We start from the raw sequence: 15,534 nt of genomic DNA on the forward strand, positions 1-15,534 counted from the left end.
GTTATTTATATTCCACAGACTTAATTAAATAGAAGAATAAATGCCTCTCTGTGGTGGGGTGTGTCGTCCCCAAAGGAAATGAAAGGGTTAAGAGGAGCCTGCACCAATTAAACCACTGAGTGGCACCTGGAGAGCAGTTAGGCACAACTGGTGATGAAACACAGCTGGGGAGGAGTATAAGGCAGTGGGAAACAGGGCAGCAAGAAGACCCCAGTGATCTGCGTATCTGCTCTTGATCTAAAGTTAGAAGGAAGCCTGAATCCAGAACCAGAGGCTTCTGAACCAGGAAGAAGCTTGGGAGGCTGGAAGCTGTGGAGCCTGAGGACAGATGTGAGTTGTCTTGAGTCAGGAGGAGGCATAAGGTAGTGACATCCAAGAGGCAATGATGGTAAATCCTAAGGGGCATTTGAGGGGTTACAGGGAAAGAAGGATAAACCCTGTAGTTGTTCTCAGGGCACTAGAAAGTGGAGATATCTGAAATCCATAGGACTGGAGCAAGCTCCTGGGGTTAACTCTGACCCAAAGGTGAGAACTGGACCTTTGGGGATAAACATTGGGAGGTGGTGTTTGTTACAAAGAGCCCACAAAGAGACTGGGGAAAAGGCCCTGTAGGAAGATTAATAGTAAGAAGGAGCCAAGGGAGGCAGTTGCAAAGTGTCTGGTGAAGCACACTTTGGCTGCCTGGCCTATGGTCCCTGGACTGTAACCCCAGTGTGGTGTGGGAGGGCTTGGATTCCCCTACCAGCCACTGATAAGTTCTTATGAAGCCCTCAGAAGGGGATATGGACTAATGGAAACCCTGAAATAAGGCTGTAAGGACCACTGGGCCCAGAATCAAGGGTAGCAGACTGGACAGAAGAATCAGACATTTCTTTCTGTTGGACTTCTGTTAACTAAGAAGAGGTGGGACTAAATGTGACTTTCCAGAGGACCAAACCATGAGAAGAGGCAGACAACTAAGGGAGTGGAGGCTCTAGAGAAGGCAGACCTGCTACCACACCCCAGGAGGCATGCCAGTGGTGAGTCCACCCTTCCATACTCTCCAGACACAGAAAAAGGATAATCTAGCTCTGCTGCCCTTTCACAATATAATCCTTAATGATGCCGAGTGCCCTCCACTCCTGTTAACTACAATCAAAGTAAAGGCACTGTGCTTAGCATCCTTCAGGATAGAGTTTATAGTACATAAGGTGAAATGGGATGGTGCTTACTATCTGCAAATGGACCTCAAAAGCCACAGAATGTAACCCACAAGTTTTGTTTATTAGGAGTGAGTTTTCTTTTTAAGTTTAGAACTTTCTCAAATTCTTTATAAAAGTGCTTGATATGCTTCATTGTTATGGTGACCTATAAATTGTAGGGTACTGTATAACGTAAACATATTTGAAGTTTGGGCATGAAACAGTCTATCGAGTAGTAGCACCCTACACTAGAGTGCATCTTGCATTTTTCATGAGTAGCAACCCCAGGCCATAATTCCTGTTGCATTTTGTGTGAGTTTGCACAGTAGGTATAATAGTCAATGTGTTACACTAAGATGGGTATCATATTTATTTAAATAGATATTCATTTTACAATAATAATAAATTAAAAACTATTGCAAACATCTCTGAGAAGTGAGACATAAACTTCCTGTGGGCTATAAAATGCAGAAAGAACAAGTAAAGTAGCCCCTCATTTTATAGAGCATGAATCCATTGTTATTCTTCAACACTCTACCCTGGGATAACATACATGCTTGAAAAATAAATTATCAATTTTATTAGCATACAGCGTATCTCTAATTTGCCAAATTCATTTTTCGGTATGCTTTAGGTCAGATATTCCGAAAGGAAACTCTTTGAAACAGTCTTCTAACACTGATAAAAGCAACAGCTCAACAAAATCAATAGTTCCTGAATATATCCCTTCACACTAGGAGACATTAAAGTGAATATGCAATAACTATCAACTGAAGTAAAAATTAGCACTGAATTGTAAGTTGTCCAAATCATCAAGCAGATTTGCTGTGAACTGGGTGAATAGTGCACAACAATATTCCTCGATACTCATTTGAATTTGAAGTGAATTCTGATACAGAGCATATCCATTACCCTTTTTTTGAAAGCTTCCCCTTTCATATTAACATTCAAATGCTCTACTAGCACAAGTAGTGGATTTTTAGCTGAAATATTCGCTGACAGTAACTTTCATTAACAACCCACCAACAATGGATACTTTGAAATGAGGATACAATTGTACTTGAGTGAAATATATTAATAAAAGTGGAGAACCTAGCTTGGGGTGAATTTTAAATATCCACTGTTTGTAACTGACATACAAACCTGACAACTAGTCACTGGAAAAACCCACAAATAAGCTCCTTGGTGAATACATTTGAAAATGTTGTTATAATCTGTTTGCAGACAATTCATAAACAAAAAAATTACAATTTGTTTGATACATTATTCATTGCAAATTATCCACCGAGTCCTAATATTTACATTATCCTATCTTTTGCTCTTTTTTTTTTTTTTTTGGTCAAGCATTTCTTCAAACATGAAGTATTTACTATCCTGTGCTGAAGTAGCTTAATAAATTATTGACTGCATCCAAATTGAAATTTATTCTCAAGGTATTCTGAAGTCACAAGAAGCAGGAGATAACAAAACAAGAAGAGAAAAAGAGAAGTTTTTGTTTTTCACAAGTTCCTTTGGAAAATGGATCATACTTTAAATTAAGTCCTAAATTAAAGATTTAATTTAGGAGCTCATACAGGTATCTGAGTTACAGTACAATAAATAAGACGCACAGAATACCAACCAACCCACCTCACCAAGAAAACTACCAAATCCTTTATGTGCCTTGACTGTGTTTCTCCATCTCACTCTGAATAATACCTTACTCCTTAGATCGTTCCTTCCTTCCTTTTTTTAATTAAAAGGAATGTTTGTGGAAACAGTGAAGACAGGCAAATAGTGCATAAGTTCTGCCTTGTTAAATATGAGCATCTATGCTGGGAACCCGATTCTAAAGGTACTTTTACCCTGCATACTGCTGGTGATGGCATGGAGGGTACATAGCTACATGCCTCAGTGAAAAGCAAGCTGCATCCACAATGTAACTACACACAGCAATAAAAGGTTATGTTAGAGCATTAACCCACTGCCAGAGTCTTTCACTGAGGCGGGAAAAGACTCCAGAAACTCACCACTGCTGGAGGATTTCTCCACCATAGAGAGCTGCTGGAGCCTTACCCCACTGCCATCTCTACTGTCAGTCGGGGAAAGACTACATTGTTTAAAATAGGAGTGTAGATGAAGGAGAGGTGGCCTTGGCATACAAAATACAGTACCTATTGTAACTGGTCAGTTGTATCTTTACTTGCGTAAGCCATGCCTCACCATCTACATTGCTATTTATACCAGTGCTGGGGTTGACGGTGTGTAGTGTGCTGGGGGCATGTAATGTATGTACTCTACATCTTATCATAAAGAGTGTGCAGTGTAAACGTACCCTAACAGTTACTCTCACATGTTCAGGGAACAGAAACATCCTATATGACTAACATGTCCAAAAAAACAGCTTACATATAAAACACTCACAGTAATTGTTCAGGAATGAGTGTTAGTCAAAAAAAATCATTTGCATACATTGCAGACAATGAACATATGAGGCTACCACAGACAATTTGCAAACAGAAAGAAGCAAAGACTTGTTTAAAAAAAAAAGTTATTCATTATGAATTATTCACCTAGATCTAGTAATTCTTGTCCTTTACTCAACATGAGTAATAACTTGCACTTTAAAAGTCAGTGGTAGTATTCACTGAACGCTAGGTTCTGTGACAATGATATGGAAGGGAGGAGCAGAAACAGGCTCTTTGTTAGTCTAATTTAGACTAAAAGCTCTTTAAGTCTTGGACAATGTCTTTTGTTTTTGTACAGTGCTATACATAGTTAATATTAAAGATATAAGGCCCAGTCTTGCAGACTTTACTGAGGCAAAACTCCCATTGAAGTCACGGGAGATTTGGGGCAATGCCCTTTATTAATTCGAAAGTGGAAATTTAGATAAGTAGGGAATGGGGGGTAGATTTTTTTTTTAAATTAATCTCAAGTGGTAGCTATGAGATGCTGCAGAATGAAATCATCTCTTTCTTCACACCCACACATCTATTCTTATTCTTATAAACAGAGAAATGGGAATCAGCACAGTTGCAATATAACATGCTTGATCTGGTCTGTTCTACTGAACTAAGTAGATTTCAGGGTGCTGATTCCAGGACACAGACTGTCCTCACTGTAATCCTGTGATAGCATAAGACTCCCAGGGTACAGCCTGGAAACTGTGGGACCACTGTGCCGCCTTAATTAGCCAGTCTGGGCAGGCTCCGAACAATGCCTCAATGGTGATAAATAGCAGCCCCTCTGTACCCTGTTATCACTCAACACAAGAGCAGGTGGAGACCGACATTCAGCTAGATAGCAGGAATGTTTACCTGGGCTGTCCTCGGGCTATGTGATGCTATCAGTAAGCTACAAACATATAGTAGGTAAAGTACTCACACAGGCATTCACAGGCATGGCTCCCCCAACTGTGGTACATGAATGCTTTCCCTCAGCAACTCATGAAACAACAACAGAGAATGGCATCAGCCAATTCCTTCCACTCCCAAGCCCTGCACTACGGGAGTATACCATTTTGCACTGAACAGAGGACTGTACAGTGCAAGCTCATTAATAAGCTCATTAATTAGCTCTCCCTCCCCCGCCAATGTAGGGAGGATATACACCAACTTTTTTTACTGAGCTGAGATTTCTCAAACATTTCTATTCAAGACACATTGCTTTAGGTAAAATTATAAAACAGATGTATTAACTACAGAAAGATAGGTTTTAAGTGATAATAAGTGGTTGGCATAAAGAGATCAGAGGTAGTTACCAAAGAAATAAAAATAACTTTGCGGTCTAAGTTCTTATACTCTAACAGGATATGAATCAGCAGTATCTCACCCTGACTGATGATATAAGCAGGCTTACAGATTCTTGATGTACAGGCTGTGTCTCCTTTGCAGCATGGGTTCTCCTCCCCCATTCAAAGTCCTTTGTGTTCGAGATGTTCCTTTAGGTGTTGAGTTGTGCGGCAGTGAAGAGAAATGATGATGTTATTCCCTCTCTTCCCAAGCTTTTTCCAGTTTGGGAAAGATCTGTGCATGTGACACCCCCATTGATCAAATAGTCTCCATTGTGTACATATTCCTGTGTGAAGTCTCTAGGGATGGGGTTGGCAGAGTGGATTCACTTTTAATGGCCCATCAGCATGTCTGGCTACTCCATTGTTGCACCTGAAAAGCAGATTTGGGTGTTTCCTACCTTGCCACAGCTTTCAGTAGAACACATATAGCAAAACTTCATAACTTTACATACAATGATAGCATATACAATCCAACAGCATATTAATGTTCATCAGATCAAAACTTTTAAAATGATACGTCACAATGCATAGTTTCTACAAACCTATCATAATTATATGACACTGGGGAGATAAGAGTTTTGGGGTGTTGCTTTCAGACACAGGGTGTCGCACATCCCCCTGTCAAAGGGAGATTAAGATGTGGTGAGAGTATAGCAGAATGTGGGACTGGATTAGTGGCCCAAGAGTGGAAATCATACTCTCTCTCTCTCTCTCACTCCTATTGCTGTTCACCATTTTTTCTGTCTCCATGGTTTATTAAAACATCAATTGCTGCTTCTAGTACACACATGAGCTTTATGAGTATTTAACTTTCAACACCAGATAGTTTTTTTGTATTTTAGTTTATGCAGTTTATTAGATGATGATGATATATGGCCTGATCCACAGGCCTTTGAAATCCATGGAAAGATTTCTACTGACTTCAGTGCAGTTTGAATTAAACCTATGCAGTGTGTTATGTAAAAAGTTATTTTCCTGCTATATAATAGTATGACCTTCAGCATCTCAAGTATTTAAAAAGAGAGTATATAGTCTCTCTTCCTTCTGTTCTTGTAAGACAAATAGCTTTATTAACACGTATATAAGTGTGTGTGTGTGTATATTTCTCTCCATCTTTCTCTCTAATGTATTTACTTGTATATTTTGTTATACAGAAAAAGATAAGAACATTTATATGTGGCGGTAAGTGCCCTCAACATATTTTAACAAAATACAATTGTTATAATTTATGATGCCATCAGTTTTACCAATCTCCTGTAACCAAAAATTGCCAGGCAAAATATAGCCACAAAAAATCCCTCCCCTTCCCACCACTCCTTACACTCCAAATTTCGGCTATCTTCTCCAAAGGCCAGGTTGAAAAGGGGGGCACTGCAGTGTGTATTAAAGGTCAAATAATTTGGAGTATTTAGAACCCATTGAGGAAGTGAGTTCCGAATCTAAATGGTCTTCACAGAATGCCTTACCAGCAGCTCCTACTCTTTTATACTAAGTGGCCTCCAACCTAAGTGTCTCTGATGACCACAACTGCAACAGTATTAGTTAAAAAAGGGAGCTGTTGTAACCACAGTTTATTTGAAATTTCTGGTGGTTTGTTTGAAAACAGAAATGGTCTTTGGAATCTGAATACTTAGATATCTATAGGGCAGAGAATTTTACAGATAATCCACTGGCTGAATCACATAGCAGAGCAGGACATAGGAATGCATCCATAATAAACTGTCAGTCTGTATTCTTGTTACTAGTCCATTTTAAAATTACAGGCCTTTGTCCAACTCCCACTGAAATAAATGAGAATATTTGCACTAACTTCAGTGGGAGTTGGATCAGGAGCACAATTAATTTACAAACAGTACTTAACATACTGCAGTCTGGAAGGGTCTGAATATATGAATCTAGATATGCAAGCATGCACACAAAGCAATTAGTGCTAATTTTAGTTTAAATGTGCCACAGTACCTCAGGGGCACTGTATAAATTTGTTAGAGAATTAAGAAATATTTTATCAAGAACTAAATCTTGCATTAATATTTAATGTGAAATTTAATCTTGTCCTTCCACATTATAGAACTGTTCATAAGAGAACTTGCAGTGCAGCAGGAACACAGGGAAAACTCTTTTACACTTTTTAATTTTTTTTTAAGAACTAGGATACATTTTAGTACATGGATACAGTTTTTAGTTCTGGTAATTGACATGTCTTCCTGAAAAAATATGGTGTTGCATTAATCCTTGTTCATGAAGCAGGAATGAAAATTCATCTGTTTTTTTAATGAAATTACTGGGTTTTTGATGTATGTATAAAATAAACCAGCTTTGAAGTTCATTGCTACTAGCAAATCATACATTTATTATGGAGCATTCTCTTACAGAACATTGAATATAGATGATTAAATTTAAAACTCAGTTTGGCACTGACTAATTTGACAATTGCTATTTCCTTTGTAAGCTAGTGTTGTATTCATACGCCACAACAAGATGTTAGTTCTATTATCGTTTCAGCTATACTGAAATGCTAAGTAAATCTACCCAGCCATACTGGAAGTACTTAAACACTTTACTTCATTGTTCTGGAATAGCAAATGTGGTGATGGCATTTTCCTTTCATGCCAGTAAAGAATTCAAAATATTGGTCAGGTATAAAACAGCTGCAATGATTTTACCAAACCAAGTACAGTCCAATAGTCTTAAAATTTCACCTGTTCAAATATTTTAAAAGGAGAAACAATTTCTGCATTATTAAAAGTAGAGATGGGCCCAACCTGCAAAATTTGGATCCATATTTGTATTTTGATCTCCAAAATTTTAGGGCCATTAGAATCTGGGGTTCTGTTTCAGGACTATTTCTAATTACATCAGTTTTTTTAAATGTGGGTTTGTTCATCTTTTCATCACATCCCTCTGATGTATATTCACCTTAATTCTTTTTTGAAGACCCAATTTGGAAAATATATAATCAACTTTTGCACTATAGAAGCTCTGAAAAAATATCTTAAGTAATGTAACATTGTCATGTTTTACTGAATTGGACTCAAAGGGCCAAATTTTCAGCTGTGGCTATAAATGGTGGACAATTGGACATGCAATTGAAAACAATGTCCTGCTATCACACAAGTTGGTGTACAGTTACCTTCTCTTTATGTACATATGTCCCTTTTTATGCAGAAATGTAGGGCTTTGAGGCTCTTTTGTATGAATAAATAAATGTTCATTGAAGCAGGTGTTCCTTTCCTAGATGAGTGTCCTAACCACTGGGGTGTAGAGTCTCTCGCTCTCTCACTCAATGACTCTTCAAATACTTTATACAAAGTGGAATAGCTTCCACAGGAAAACCCACCCCAGAATAGCCCGTGGTTAAAGAATTCACCTAAGAGAAAAGACTTGTGTTCAAGTCCCTGCTTTGGCCTGGGGATTTGAATCTGGGTGTTCAACATTCCAGGTGAACGCCCTAACTACTCGACTAAAGATTATAAGGCTACTTGCCACCTCTGTAGTTCTGTGAATGGTGTCTAAATCTGCTTGTGAATCTGGCGTGAAAAATCTAAGCCTATGTGTACACTCACCTTGAAATTCAGCGGCAGTCGACAGGAGATACGCAAACTACGTAGCGTTCCTAACTTCTACTCACTGCGGCATCTTCTCTTCACTACGCTGTCTGGAAATGCCCTCCCGTCAATGCAGCGATACTCTGCTTGAATGTGGGTGGATTGGCAGCGTCAATTTCTGAGTCGATTGAATGGGTCTCCAGGTCTGCTCAATTGATTCCGGTGAATCGATCTGGTGGCGCCGACTGTGCCACCATCAGTATAGACATAGCCTAAATGTTTTGATATTTTGCTATTGTCAAAATGAATTGTTTCAACACTTCCCTTTTTTTTTCTAATTTCAACCAAAAAAATTTGCCAAAATCTACGTGAATTCACCAAATGTTCCAGTTGACCCAAATCTGCATTTTTCTGTGGAAGGAAAAAGAAATTGTCAAAAAAAATTTGCCCAGCCCTGACTCTGACACTTTCTGACCAGGTAATAAGCTTGGCATCTTTGAATCTGACATATCTTAGCAGTGAAGTAGGAAAATGTATTAGTTTTTTTCTTCCTACAGCTCAGATCAATGTTTAGTGAGAAGAGAAATAATAAAAAATGAAAAACAATTTTGCATCAAGAAATAACATTATTAAATGAATGTCATTACTGAATGTCAGTTTGTTTTGCTGTAGGCATCAGTCTTCAGAATAAAGTATCCTTGTGGAAAGGAGAAAGATTAAGAATGGGTTCCTTTTCTTTTCATTGACAGGTTATGTTAAAAGGAAATAGCAACATTAGTTAGAATAGTGAAAGGAAGTTAAATAATGCTGGGCTAAGAGGAGAGTTGTGGGCATACACAGAGGCTTAATGGCTGGAATTTTTGGTTTCAGTTTCAGTTTAAGAATGAATGAATCAAAGAATGTCTCATTTTATAGTACAGTGGAATAACATGAAGGGATCTGGAATGCAACAAAAGAACTGAAGCAGTCAATAGAGGCAATTAACAACAAGTGTTTCCTAGTAATTTGAAATGTTACTTCATTTTCTGAAAGTGAAATTAAATTGATTGTTTTCTGCCTTTTACTTCACCTTGCTCTGTGTTAACTATATGTTGTAACTGGTTCTCAGGAGGAGGGAAGTGCCTCTAAATTAACACCTTCCCCCCAGCACAACAACTTTACCATTTCCCCATTTATTTTTCTGTAAGGGACTTGCTCCAACCTTTTTCTCTCTTTCTGCCCACCTTACTCTCCTTATTCATCCAGAAATTGCTATGGGCTCCTCTGTGCCTCAATATTTAGTCTTACCTCTCATGGCAGTAGTGTCTTCCTCTCTTCAGTGGCTATTATCAAAAACAGTCTTCTGATACCTTTGTATCATATATCAAATTTCTGCATGAAATATCACATCAGAACTTTTTCCTGCCATTAACCACACCCTTAAAAATGCTTGAAAAAGTAGCTGGGCCTTACATTCTGTTATATCAATCAGCCAATTTGGACTATGTCATACCACTAAAGGAAACAAGATCTGGAGTCAAACGCCTCCCCCCGTGATATTTTAAATTTAGGAGCCTCTCAGCTGACCTCAACTCACATTTTGTCTTATAAAGAAAGAGAGAGTGTGTGTTTCATGTAGGCAGGATCTCAGCAATGTAGGTATAACTTTGAATTGCACCCAGAAATGAAAGGAAGCTGGTGTAGTTCCCCTACAATTTGTCAGTTAATAGTGTAAGGCCAGGTCTACTCTAAGGCATTTTAAAAAAATCCCATAGGTGGAGGTAGTGGTTTTTAATAGATTCCAAGGTTGGAAGAGGCCACTATGTTCAAACTAGATGATATTCTGTATAACATAGGCCATAGAACTTCCCCAAAATAATTCCTAGGACATATCTTTTAGAAAAACATTCCGTCTTGATTTAAAAATTCAGTGAGGAAGAATCCACCATAACCCTTGGTAAATTGTTCTAATTACTCACATAGGTAAATATTTACACCTTATTTCCAGTCTGAATTTGTCCAGCTTCAACTTCCAACCATTGGATCATGTTATACCTTTCTTTCCCAGATTGAAAAGCCCGTTATTAAATATTTGTTCCCCATGTAGATATGTATAGACTGTTATGAACTCCCCCTTAACCTTCTCTTTGTTAAATTAAGTAGATTGAGCTCCTTGAGCCTATGACTTTAAGGTATGTTTTCTAATCCTTTTATCATTCTTGTCGTTCTTCTCTGAACACTCCCCAGTTTATTAACATCCTTCCTGAATTGTGGGCAGAACTGGACATGGTTTTCCAGCAGCAGTCACAGAATTGCCAAATAAAGAGGAAAATAATCTCTCCACTTCTCCTCCAGATTCCCCAGTTTATGTATCCGAGGATTGCATTAGCTCTTTTGGCCATACTGTCACACTGGGAGTTCATATTCACTTTTTCAACTGTTTCCCTGGGTAGAGTATCCCATCATGTATGACCTATGTTATTTGTTCCCAAATGTATACATTTACATTTAGCCATATTAAAACACATTGTTTGCTTGGGTTCAGGTTACCAAGCAATTCACTTTGCTCTGAATCAGTGACCTGTCCTCTTCATCATTGTCAGTCTCCTAATTTTTCTGTCATCTGCAAACTCTGTCAGTGATTATTGTGTTTTCTTCTAGGTTAATGATAAAAATGTTAAATAACATAGGGCCTGAGGGACTACACTGAAAATACTTACTCTATGATTCCTCAACAGGGTCTGATAAAAGTTTAGTTACAAAAGATGATCCTGCAAGTCGTCTGAGTATAGGTAATAAAGCTAAGGCAATTACTAACAAAATAATTATTTGAGGAACTCTACTGTAAAAACTGGGACAGTATGTACATGGCATGCTCACAACTATTAATCCAAACATAGATTTAAAAAAATCAAAGTTTGTCAGGCATTTAAGATTAACACTGGCTCTAAATTTTGCCAGTTGAAGTCTCTTTTATTCTGTCTGCTCTAAATTGAGTTTTCTTATACATCTATAAAATGATTTTTCAAGATATATTTTTCTTCCTTTGTTGTTCTAAATCAGCTTGTGCACATCTACTTTGTTTTATGTTATTTGTTTTTGTTTCAGTTTTGTTTTTAAGTTTTCAACCTATTATTAGAATTCCTCTTTGGTATTGATTTGTTTTTATGATCATTAGTTACCATATACCATATACCAGTTAAGGATCAGGGAACACTTTACTCCTTTTGCATTTGCAGGTGACCTATTTTTTTAAAAGCGGCAACAACAGATCAGAAAACGGACCAGATCAGAAAGCAATATCCTTTGCTTTCCCTTGGAAGGCAAGATTTGAATAGCCTTGCTCATATAGAGTAGTACTCTAGCCAGTCAATAGTTCCATTAGTGTCATGGAGAAAGCAGCACTACACCAGAATAAAAGTATAAGAATCTGATCCTTAAATAATACCTGTTCACTTGCAGTTGTTAGGAGCTTATTCTATTTATTTTTAATTCCCTTATCCTTTATTAAGGATTTGAGGTAGTGAACACTATTCTTAAGGTGGGATGTGGTTTCTCTCAGACCTCCCTGGCTCCTACATCCCAGTCACCAAAATTGCTTTTAGGCTGAAACTTTCAATGTTCTGTTTTAGCTACATGGCTGACAAGTTTAATACCAGTTGCACTGGAGACAGCTTTTTGCTGTTTTCTTAGACAGCAGTGGGTGTCTAACTGTACAGCATCTGTTAAAGTATATTAGATCAGATTCATCTTGTGGTGGTGATAAAGATTTATGTGACATCTTTCATCTTGAAGGGTTCCAGAACACTACACATACAGGAGTTACTTGATCTGCTTTATGTAGTGAAATGAAGTAGTGCACAGTGTTCAATTTGTTGTGCTAATTAGTAGTATGTAGTTACATTACACAACAACTAAGGCAGTGAATAAGACTATCATATCCAATTAAAAGTGTAGAGGGAATGTAATTTGAATGCTGCCTGAAATGACTCAAGAGTGCGAATATCAATGTCAGGGCAGATTGCAAAGAGTCAGGGTACAAACCCCAGATTGGTTGCAAATTCTATACTTAGATTTTACCAACCAATTATGAAACGTAAACTCCTCAGGCACTGTAACAGCCTAAATATGGAATCACACACAGTCCTCTTGAGAACTCTGATCTCTCTTGTCACCCACGTGAGTGTACTTTTGTGATACATGGTCCCTTACACTAAGAATCACAACAATATTCAGATTACTCCCAATTCCAAAGTTCCAGTCAATTGCACCTTAGATCTCACACCAAAGACAATGCTTGTAGCCAATCCAATAACTATATAAAGATGCATTGCATAAGAAAAGGACACAAGGGAGTTATTTACAAGTTTAAAGAGGGTATACACAAATGAGTTACAATTTTAAGTTTCAAAAGGTAATAGACGCTTCTATAATAACCAAGCTTTATATGTACTTTAGGACTAAGCAGCTGTGGATCTCTTGCTTATGCTTAGAACACCTTGCCCTTCAGAGTTTATGCAGCACAGAGATACAGTTTCTTCTTGTTAGTGTTATTTTATTTCCCTCCTCCCTTATGATCTGAGCTGCAAACTCAGCTGATGGGAGGAATCTACTTGTATGACTCATCTGCATAGGATGGACAGCAGAACATCCCAATGCCTTTTGTCCTCTTTAACATCCCACAACAGTCCATCTGGTGTCGATGGACTTTTCCTGTTAGGTAGGACATAATACCTACTGCTGGAGATCAGCATTTCATGCTAATTGTCTCTCCGTTCTCTGGCTGTTTACACAGTCACAGAGACTCACACTACATCCACTTAAATATTACCTTACAGTATGGGATACAGATGTTATAAGTAAGATTAATGGATGCAGCAACTCACAAGCATTCAGTAAAGTCTAAACACTAAACATATTTTTAATTCTAATGCCTATTTTAATACGACTAACACACAAAAGAGGAACTAGACTGATTCCAGCTGTGAATTTGTCAGTGTTTAGTTGAGACATGGGAACTTTGACAGGAGTTGGCACCTGGTGTGCCAGCATCACAGTAATAATTCAAAAGGGATTTTGGCCAGAACATAAAGGTTAACTGCTCTTTAAAAAATACTAGGGGATATTTATTAATCAGAAATTGTTGGGGCTCTGCTTTAGTGTATCCTTGAAAAATGGCATCTTTACCAGCACAATTTTCACTAATTACATGCTTGATCATTGGTCCAAGCATTGACCCAGATGGAAAAGATCCCCATGTTGAATTACTATGTTTACATGCTGCAGCACGTAGAGCTTTGTAAAAGCTCCCCATCCAAGTATAGATCAGGTTTGACCTTTATAGCTTATGACCAGACTGACCCAATGTCCCGGTATGTCATTTACAAGTAAAAAACCTCCTGATTTAATCATGTTACCAGGTTTGCCCCAGAGAGGCTGGGCCAGATTTCAGTGAGTGGCATTGTGAGCTAGCATTGGGAGACTGCAGGGCTGCTTAGGTTTGTATTGGCCACCCATCTGTCATGATCACAAATCTCCCTGAAATTAATTTGACAATGTTGATCACTATACTTTTGAGAGCAAAGCCAAAGGTGATTTGATTGCAGGTATATATAACTGTAAAATTCACCTCAGTACAGACTTTTGAAATAAGTCTATAAGCTAGTTCAGTCCTTACTCACATAAGGATCCACTGACAAGGATGAATGGAAAGTTCAAAGCCAGTGCTGCCTTTTTGGGTGTGGGTAAAAAGTTGTTGAATCAGGAGTGCCTGTTGTGCAGATTATTGTTAAGATGAACTTTTCCAAATGGAATTCATAAATGTTCCAATAAAGCCAGGACTGGTGCGTTATAATCCTGAACTAGCTGACCTTATTATCAAGTATGTTTGTTTCTGGAGTGAAAACTAATAAATGTCACTACAAATGCCAAAACTACTGGTTTTAGTTAAATGAACTTAGTGTTTGTGAAAATGAGACTATTAGTGTTGGTAAAAGACAGCTATAGTGGGCAAGCTGGCATTAGATAAGCTTTCTTACGTCTCCAATTATACATAAATCCCTGGCATGCAAAACTGCTTCTGTTCCAATCCTGGGCCTCTCATAAGCAGAGACAGTCGATAGCACCAGATGTGCATGATGGTTTCATGATGTGAATGCACATTCTACAGGGAATTTGCTGAGAGCACAAACCCATTTCTTGTTTTGACAAAGAATATGCAAGAATTGAAGCCAGGATACCAGAGGAAAAAGGCTAGCCACCACATATGTGAATATGAATATATAATATTTGCTACATTTTCTTTGACTACCTTTTGTTTCCTCTGGGAAACTGTTATGAAAGCTGTTTAATGTGCAGGAGGAACTTGCTACAACATATGCACTGATACATACAGATGGACTGCACTCTAAAATAATCTCTGAACCCATTATTTCAGAGTTCACTCTAGGAGACTGATGCAGAGAGCAGTATAAACAGTGCAATTTCATGAGAATTGTTAGTGGGTTGCAGGCCTCATCAAAAACAAGCTTGCAATATTAACAATCAACACATTTTACAATAGTTTCATACCAGACAGGTCAGTGAGGTTGTCCATCCTGACACCTGTAGTGAAAGCTCAGGCATGATATTTTTCTCAAAGGAACAGTGCGTGGTGACTGCCAACCAGCCAGCATTCTCCATTGGTTTTAAAATAAAACCTGCATAAGGAATAGACTGAGTGAACATCTCTGGGGAGATTCAATTTGCTGAGTAGGTTGCTGACTAAGCATTACTGAGCAGCTGCAGGTTTGTGGCGAGACCAACCAGCAGATAAGCATCCTGCACAATGCCAGTCTCTGCTTCCAGATGGTTTTTGAGCTGTTAGGGTGGATATTATTTATTACGCTTCTCTGTGAAAAATGTATAACACATGGTTTCTGAAATTCCATGGAGCGAAGGACAAGTCCATTAGCCCTGATGTCATAACATAGTTTAAATTTGTCCTGATTTTCAGATGAGCTGAGTGCTGGTAGTCACCGCTGAAATCAATGGAATCTGAGTGTTCAGGCCATTT

At 38.2% G+C, this 15,534-nt stretch overlaps 1 long non-coding RNA gene across 1 annotated transcript; it reads left to right on the forward strand.

Annotated features, from left to right (window-relative positions):
• Positions 1-218: 218 nt before the first annotated feature.
• On the forward strand, positions 219-2,696 carry LOC137167186 (uncharacterized). The gene is made up of 3 exons (XR_010924043.1): positions 219-330; positions 928-1,019; positions 2,615-2,696. It is a non-coding gene; the product is annotated as an uncharacterized lncRNA (long non-coding RNA).
• Positions 2,697-15,534: the final 12,838 nt, after the last annotated feature.

Source organism: Emydura macquarii, unplaced genomic scaffold, assembly GCF_026122565.2.
Source record: "Emydura macquarii macquarii isolate MOO-44397 ecotype Brisbane River unplaced genomic scaffold, CSIRO-AGI_Emac_v2 contig_320, whole genome shotgun sequence".
Lineage (NCBI taxonomy): Eukaryota > Metazoa > Chordata > Testudines > Chelidae > Emydura > Emydura macquarii.